Source organism: Lonchura striata, chromosome 1A, assembly GCF_050655825.1.
Source record: "Lonchura striata isolate lonStrDom1 chromosome 1A, ASM5065582v1, whole genome shotgun sequence".
Classification (NCBI taxonomy): Eukaryota; Metazoa; Chordata; class Aves; order Passeriformes; family Estrildidae; genus Lonchura; species Lonchura striata.
In genome coordinates, this window is record NC_140741.1 from 11,142,221 (window position 1) to 11,150,474 (window position 8,254).

Genomic DNA, 8,254 nt, shown 5'->3' on the forward strand with positions numbered 1-8,254 from the left:
CGACCAGCACCTTACGGTTTCGGCACCAGGTTAGGGAGAATTTATCTAGGAATGGATAAGTGAAAGGAGCCAGAATAAATGTAGGTGGAAGTAGCTTTTTCTACAGACTCCCTTCCCCAGTGTCACAGAGGATGTGACATTCAGGCTGCCAAGCAACAGTCCAGCTGCAGGGTCTGCTCACTTTCCACAGATGCAGGGGGGGACCCCAAAGGTTTCTCATTTAAAGCCCAAAAGTGAGCAGTATGGGTGAAAAGCACAAAAGCAGCAATTCTGTGGCAGATGCTGTTTTCCCTTGCATCCTTAGCTCCTTGCTCAGCTGCTAAGATCCCATTCCTCCACCAAGAGCGTTTGTCAGCTGAACAGGAAAGCTGGAGGTGATCACTGACATCCCTCTTATCTGATTAATTTTGGGTTTTTCCTAGCTCCAGTTCAAGCTCTCACACAGTGCTTAACAGATCTATGGCATATATGGCAACTTTAGGATTGTTCCTATTTTTTTTTTTTTCCTATAGTTTCATCTTTGCTGCTGGCTTCCTGACAGTTTCAGTTGTTCTTTGTTTCCTAGCAGTGGCTCCTGCACAGGATACGTGCAAATAACCTGCAGAGTTTACTCTATGATATATCACTAAATCAAAGCACCTCCTGAAGGTGTCAAAGATGAATTCCTACCTCAGAATTTACAAAAAAATACTCCTATAGATGTACACACCTCTTGCTATTCAACCATTTTTAAAAGATTTTAAGCCTTTCTAAGCATTTTCTAAAAAGAAATACTCCAAGAGTCCTTTATCAAAAAGCAAAGGAGTGCACTGTGCTGAGCTTTCCAGACATACAAAACTCTTGGAGAAGTTGTACTTCCAGAGAGTGAGCTACTATTTTAACTGAAATTTGGGAAAAAGTGGGGAAAGGGAGGAACTCTTTCTGCATATTGTCTTTGTCCAACCACATAATAGTAGCCATAGTCAACACAGCATGTACTCAGACATTGTAATTTTTTTATCTCTTTATCAGGAAACCAGCTCTTAAACCCTATCAGTATTTTCCAGAGGAGATGTCCGATTTCTGAAGGGCCCTGAAAACATCTCATGAAAAAACAAAACAAAGCACCTTATAAAGGCCCCAGTGAAATCTTGCAGCTTTCTGCCATCCCCCCAGCAGGGTTATGCCTTTTGTGGCCATGAAGTGATGAAATCTCATTGCAAGCTTCATTTTCCCAGGGAGCCCAGAGCCAGCTGCCACAGCCCACAGAGTGGTCAGGCTTGGCAGGGGAGATGCTCTGCACATCTCTGGGACAGCCCCCATCCCTTAGTGCTTCCAGGGAGGCCTGGCACTCCAAAATACTCCCCTGGTGGGACCTTGGGAAAAGCTACAAAGGTAGTTCAGCCTAGGATTTCTTTGTTAGTGCAACAGGGATGGATTTTCATCCTTTCTTCAAACTCTCTCAGAACCCAAACTGGTGCAGGTGGAAAAGTTCTCTATTTAACTTTTCATTTCCCTTATCAAACAGCAAAATTAAGCATTGACCTGCACATCTAGCATTTTCAGGGAGAAAACCTGCTATTTTTAGTACATGTCTGTGCAACACTTACTTCAGTGGGGATAACAGGTCAGGAACTGCATCTAAAGCCTGCCCTGGGAATACTACCATGTAAAAGGATCAGGGTACTAGGGAAGGATTCCCTTCTGCCACAGTTACTTCTGTTTTACTCCTAGTCTCTGCCTTTCAGCCCCATGGTTGCTATTTGATGTGGAGCAGGCCTGCAGATCACATTCAATCACAGCAAGTGACACGGGCTGGATTTACTGGCATACATTGCCACAGATCCAGCTAACCAGTGATGCAGACAATTAAAAGGCTGCCATTAAAGCACTGGGATCCACAAATGTTTTCAATAATGCAGTGTTTGATAGTGGCAGTGATTGTTAGCACAAACTTTGCTCTACACTGAAATGATTGTGGTGTCTCCACAGATAACACATTTCCAGAAATAATCATTTTATGGGAGATCTTAGGTATTTTTACCTGGTCTTTCTGCATAAAATTCATTAAAAGACATCCTCTTTTCTTGAAAGTATTTTCTCTTGCTGACAAAAATAAAGTATAATAAAACCAAATCAAGAAAACATCAATACAACACTCTGGGACTGTGTAAACTATTTGAAAATGTGACTAAAGCATAGTGAAAAAAGAGGTCATGATTGAATTTGGCATATAAAGAGTACAGATTTATAGCTTTGAAAACAGTTGCATGAGACTCAAGATAATAACACAGTAAAAATGCACCCAAAATAGCCACTAATCCATCATTTAAAACATGCATTTAAGTAGACAAGGTAGATAATGTGATACTTCTTATTGGAACAAGAATATTTTATAAAGTTCAAGCTTAAAGGCCCAGAAGTTCTGCTTCTAGATGTATTACTATATAAAGACTAGATTAATATTCTTGTTTCAATAAAAGATATCATGTTATCTGTGGTGTCTTAGATTGAAACTTCTTGTTCTTGGACCAATAAGGATACATATATTCAAGTTTTCCACTATTTTGACTAAACCTCAGAGTATTTGAAACACCTCTTTAAAAAACCAATGGTGAATTATGCCTAAAAAGCAATTTCATACAGAGAATCATGGCTGTTTATGTGTCAGTGAATTCCCTAACTAGCAAAGCCCCCTACTAAAATCCAAGAGAAATTAAGGTCTGATTTTTCTTTGTCAGAACTCTAGAGTAGAACCCAACCTATTTTCCAAAACTTTAACCCTTTTTTGCATTTAGAATTACACTCCATCTTCTAACAAAGATAATGGGTGGATGAAAAGACGATGGCAGGATAGGTGTGTGGAAGAAGTGCAACAAAAGTTTTGGCTTGTTATGAGCAGTCTTTTGCCAAAGTGTGATTTTGTGTTTGATACACAAAGCTATGGAATTTGGGGACTGCTGAGCTACTAATTAATTAAACTGCCTGATGGGTTCGATCTCCTGCTACTGCCTTCTCAATGAGCAGGTCAGGAGCTCTGATACTCCTTTGCAGCCTTACTGTGGATTTCACTTTCCTCCCCAGGCACAGGAGTTTGGGCTCAAAGATGGATTTGAAATCCCATACACACACCAATGATTTAACTGTCTGACTAATAGGTTTGGTTAGCTCACAAGCTTTATTCCACAGGATAGGAAATGTCCTTAATGGTTCAGTCCAGCTAATCAAAAATCTGCTAATGTTACCTGTGTAAGAAGTAGGCCATAGAACTTGGTAGGCACATTGAATTCAGTAATTCTCAGGCTGGAAAATCCATGACCTATATAATCAGGAAAAATTACAGGATTGAATTTTATGGCTTCTGCTTGAAGATAGCCTTGAGACAAGAAGGTTTAGAGCTGCAAGTTATGGACATATTTTGGCTCAGCTTTGCACATTTTGACTTAAATTACATAGTTCTATCTTCTTGTATAAACAACTAACAGCTGTAGACGGTTACATTAAATATTTGATAAAACTATACTTTGAAGCTGCAAACAGTTCTTCAAGAAGACAAAAAAACTTCAGCTACTGCTCTGTTAAGCTGCCTGCTCTTGGAAAAAAATTTGCCTAAAATCTATGCATGTGGCAACAAGGGATTTTTCTTTCCAACTGTGCTCTTATGAGAAATGTAAAGGATGGTGTTGAAAAGTTGGATGGTCCAAATATATCAGGACTCTTTCCTCACCACTCAAACCACAGAGCAATTTAGCTAAGTAAAAAGGCCAGGCACATCATGATAATGGAGACCTAAAATGAATGTGGGCAAACCACACTTGATTTTGATTGAGTCAAAGTCTTTTGTATCCTTTATGCTGTGGCATAACAGAGAGAAAATCTGAACAGATGAGCAAGGGTGAAAAGCTCTTACATAAAGACCTAGTCCAGAGGTGCTCAAAAAACCAGAGTGATGATGTGAGAAGAAAGCAATTTCTTCTGTAAATTCTTTCAATTGACCCCATAAATGTGGTTTTCAGTCAGAGTAACAGACATAGAGAACCCAAGTGGAACATTTGTGTGTACACATATTCATGTAATGTTTGCCATTTGTTGTTAGCTGAGGCACTTTTAGCACCCTGGATGGATCTTGATGAAGGATTGACAGTGAACTCAAGCTCAGAAATTGCTATAACCATGCCAAAGAAGAGGAGGAGGAAGATATTTTTTCCCCAAGCTGTGAATAGCAGTAGTGTCACGACAAATAAGATGATTTTGCAGAATCTTCGTGATCTCAAAATCAGAACAATGACAGCAACTAAGCCAATAGGGAAGATGTGTGAATGGAAGCCTTTACTTTATTTAACCTTTACTCATTTCAAAATATCCTAACAATTATGTTCTGTAAGGAGTGGGAAAGGTTTAGCACCACCTTGTTCTTAGCTCCAGGGGATGGATTAGAGCCTTAACCTTTGGGCTGGGAGAACATCAAGCCTCCTTCCTGGAGCTGGGAGCCCATCTCTCAGCAAAGTCAACTCAAATTCTCATTCTCAAAGAACAAATGGGAGAGGTAAAGTGCCTGCAGGCATGTGCAAACCAGTTAACATTAGTGCACAAGGACTGCTGCAGCTGTGACTAAACGGGGCTGGGAATTAAGTTTATTTGGTTTTCCTCTGCTTTAGTTTATTTTTTTTAATGTCTTTTTGACATGTAGCATTGTGGGGAAAAAAAGAAAGAACAAATTCCACCCTGGGCCATTTGAGTCCTAAATCGAGGGAGCTCTGCTGTTCTGTGTCCCAAGCCTGGCTAGACCTGTCACTCCCTTTTATTAAATTGTAATTTCTTCAGCTATCTGAACAGCCACTATTAATCAAGTTTTCCATTTTTGTCAGCCAGTAGGAAAGCAGCAAGCATTCAGGAACTGGAGGAACAGCAGCAAGGCCAGTGCCTTTCATTCAGATAACTGAGAGCATAAATCAGTTTTAGGTTGTCCACTGAAACATGATAAGGCCACCATCTTTTGTAGATGAGAGAACAAACAGACCAACCATTTTTGCTTCCTCTTGGAGTCTAATGAAATGATCAAATATGATTAGTCATTCAGGAAGAATTCATACCAAAGCTCTTTTAATTTCAGTGAAGTTTCCACTTACGTGGAAAAGTCTTCAGTCCCTTGGACCATTGTTTTACTGGAGTTAAAAGCATTTTAAAATGGCTATAAGAACACATGAAATTTATGGACAGGATATAACCTAACCCCTGGCTTGCCTTTATCTGCTTTTTCCAATTTTTAGTCCACTGTCCTGCTTTTATCATCCTGCAGCTTCACAAAATAAAAAAAATAACAACCCACTTCTACTCCATTCTTTGCTGCCAGCAGTTTCACTGACAGCACATTCATGGGTTTAATGTCCTTATGGGAAGTAGCTCTTTCTCTCAAATCCCAGCTTTTTATCTTCTCAGTCTTTATTGCTTTCACATTTAACACTTGTATTGAAAAAAGGCACCAACACACACACAAAAAAGAAAAGGGAATTGCCTCTCCATTCCTTTCATTGATCTTTTGGGCTTCAGCTGGACTCCCTTCCTCAGCAGTGACTGTTCCTGAGGTAAAGTGCACAATTAAAAAGACAAAGGAATGAGAACTACAGAACACTAAGAAAAATTATTAGGGAAAAAAATCACTTTTAAACTTCCTTCAAATTTATAACCCTTTCTAAGGAGCTAATTTCAAACACAGTGTTGGTTTTATTGCACAGCTCTGTGCTTCCCTATAATGATCAAGCTGTACTGAGTCGGGACTTTTACTGCCAAGAGTGTGTTTGCAATCCAATATTTCAGTAGTTTGTCCTGACCTTGCACATCATGATCAGTAGGAGCGTGAGTTCATTTCACTTTTTCATATAGCTCAAGTCACAGGCTCTTATCAGGTCCATAATGCTCACTGACACACAGCCTTTTATTGCCAGCTGTCCCAGTGAGCCAGCTTTCAAAGGTTGCTTCCTTGCTCCTCCAAGTCCCAATCACAGCAAAGCACAGTAATGCCAATTGGAACTCTCAAGTGCCCTGTCATTCAAAAATAAACCTCTGCAAACTTCCAAAAGTCAGCATCTACTCATTCCAAGCCACAGTTTTCTTGAGAACACCCTAAGGTGAATAAGGGAATATGTGATGCCTACTATTATGTTAGGTAGGTAAGATCTAATTAATTAATTGCATCTCTGCTATTGCAGAGTTAATACTCTTCAACTAAGCAATGCCATGAAATGGGGCATTGAATGCTCATGGATGCTAAAATGTAAATTAGTGGACTGCAGTCAAAGGAATTACTTCAGGTAGAAAAGTGTGCATGATTTGCATTGGAAATTTGGGTAGAAACAAAGGATGTCTCACCTGCCCTCTCCAGCCTGGAAGACAAGAAATATCTCAATAAAACTTCTTGCTGCTGTGGTCCCATTCACTGCAGAGAGTGAATATAATTAAGGAATTTATGATAGCCCTACATCCAATGCCTGAACGTTCCCTTGGGGATTTCTACATGCCAACACCTGGGAGTGCCCAAGATGCTGACCCATCATCCTTCATCCAGCCTCGTGACTCCCATCTCCTTTATTTGCATTTTTGATGATAACATGAATCTTTAGGTGGACTTCAACCTTTTAACTTCTCTTGAGCAAGAGTACAGGAGCCAATTCTCCCACTAGTTACATCCACACCATCCCTTAGATATCAAAAAGGCTTACTCTAGAGTTTATGAAGAGAGAGTGCCAAACTTGACCTTTAACCTAATCGGCATTGTAGAGTAGTTCAAACAAAAAAAAGTACAACATAAACTGGATTCAACAGTAAGTTGCTAACAATTATCACCAGAGCAGGAAAAGATGGCTTTATCTCAAAAGGCAAATGGAACCACCTGACATCAGACAAAGAACAGTTGACAAGTCCTCATCACCATGACACAGAAGTATCAGGGCACCGACCTGGCATCACCTTCAGGCAGAACTGGGGCTGGCATGATCACCTCTTGCTAAGCATGTTTGCCAAGTGCAGGAGAAGTTAATATTCAGTGAAAGTTCAATAGCCTCCATTGATTCAGCTGTATTAGCCCAGAGCAGGAGATTTCCCTGTTATTTTGCAAATGTGCTCCCTCACAAAACATCAGAGAGCAAATGCCATCCCTGAGATCCTGCACATCCTAATCTGAGCTCCCACTGTCCAGCAGATGCCGTGGAGACTGAACCTGTGCTTCTCCCACCACATAATTTACATTAACCACAGCTGGACCCCATGAAAGCATCCCAGTGAGAGGACCAAAGGCTCTGTGCACAGGCAGGTGCCTGAGCTTTTTTGCAGCATCACAGTGCCAGTGCTGTGATCCTACAAGTGAAGATGCTTGGAAGAGTAGCACACAAGCTGGCACAGTGCAATCAACACTCCAAACAAGCATCATTTTAAGAGCTATCATTTGGTTTTGACTGCAAAATGGATGGCCTGAATTTCTGGAAACAACGACAGCTCCTTCAACTGAATGAGATCAACCCAGCCAGAATTACAACTAGGCTCATTCATTCTCTGTGACCTTCTGAGAACATTAAAAAGCTACTAAAATTGTAAAATGTGTTGATTGGCGTTTTAAAGGCATGTCAGATGTGCAAATAGCCGTCTTCAGCAGACAAAGGTTAGTGCAGCTCCCACAGACTTAGCTAGAGGGAGGCTCCTTACTGGATATGAACCATCAGGAGTCTCCACTGCAGCTCTGCTAAACTTACTCCATAAAGGAAGCAAAGGTATTAATCTAGGCAATACTACCTCTCCTTGCTACAATAAAATATACTCTGTTCTCTGCCCTGGAAAATAATTTGGCCAGACTTGGAAAAAAGTGAGAATTCCTGACCTTTCCAACTCAACTCAAATTTTCAGAGCACCTCCACAAAAGAGCATACATAGCCAAAGTGCAGTGCCAGGATCTCCTCCTGTTAACACAGAAGAGCCACAGTGAGATCTGTTAAAAGTTACACATGAGTCACAGGTTCAGTCTTTGGGTATAGATTTCAACAAACCTGTAAGGTAGGACACAGATTTGAAATTTGGCCAGGGCTCTAGTTCAACTAAAAGGGCATCAGGTTGTTCAAAAAGATTAATTCTAAATGGCACAAGGTACCAGAGGTTATGATTTTCATAACCTTTTTGCTGTTTCTCTACAGTTTGTGGCTGGCTGTATGTCTTTTTCTGCTTAAAGACTCAGCAGGTCTAGAGTTCTTCACCTGTGCCTTGCTTACCCAAATTTCCAGCAGTCCTG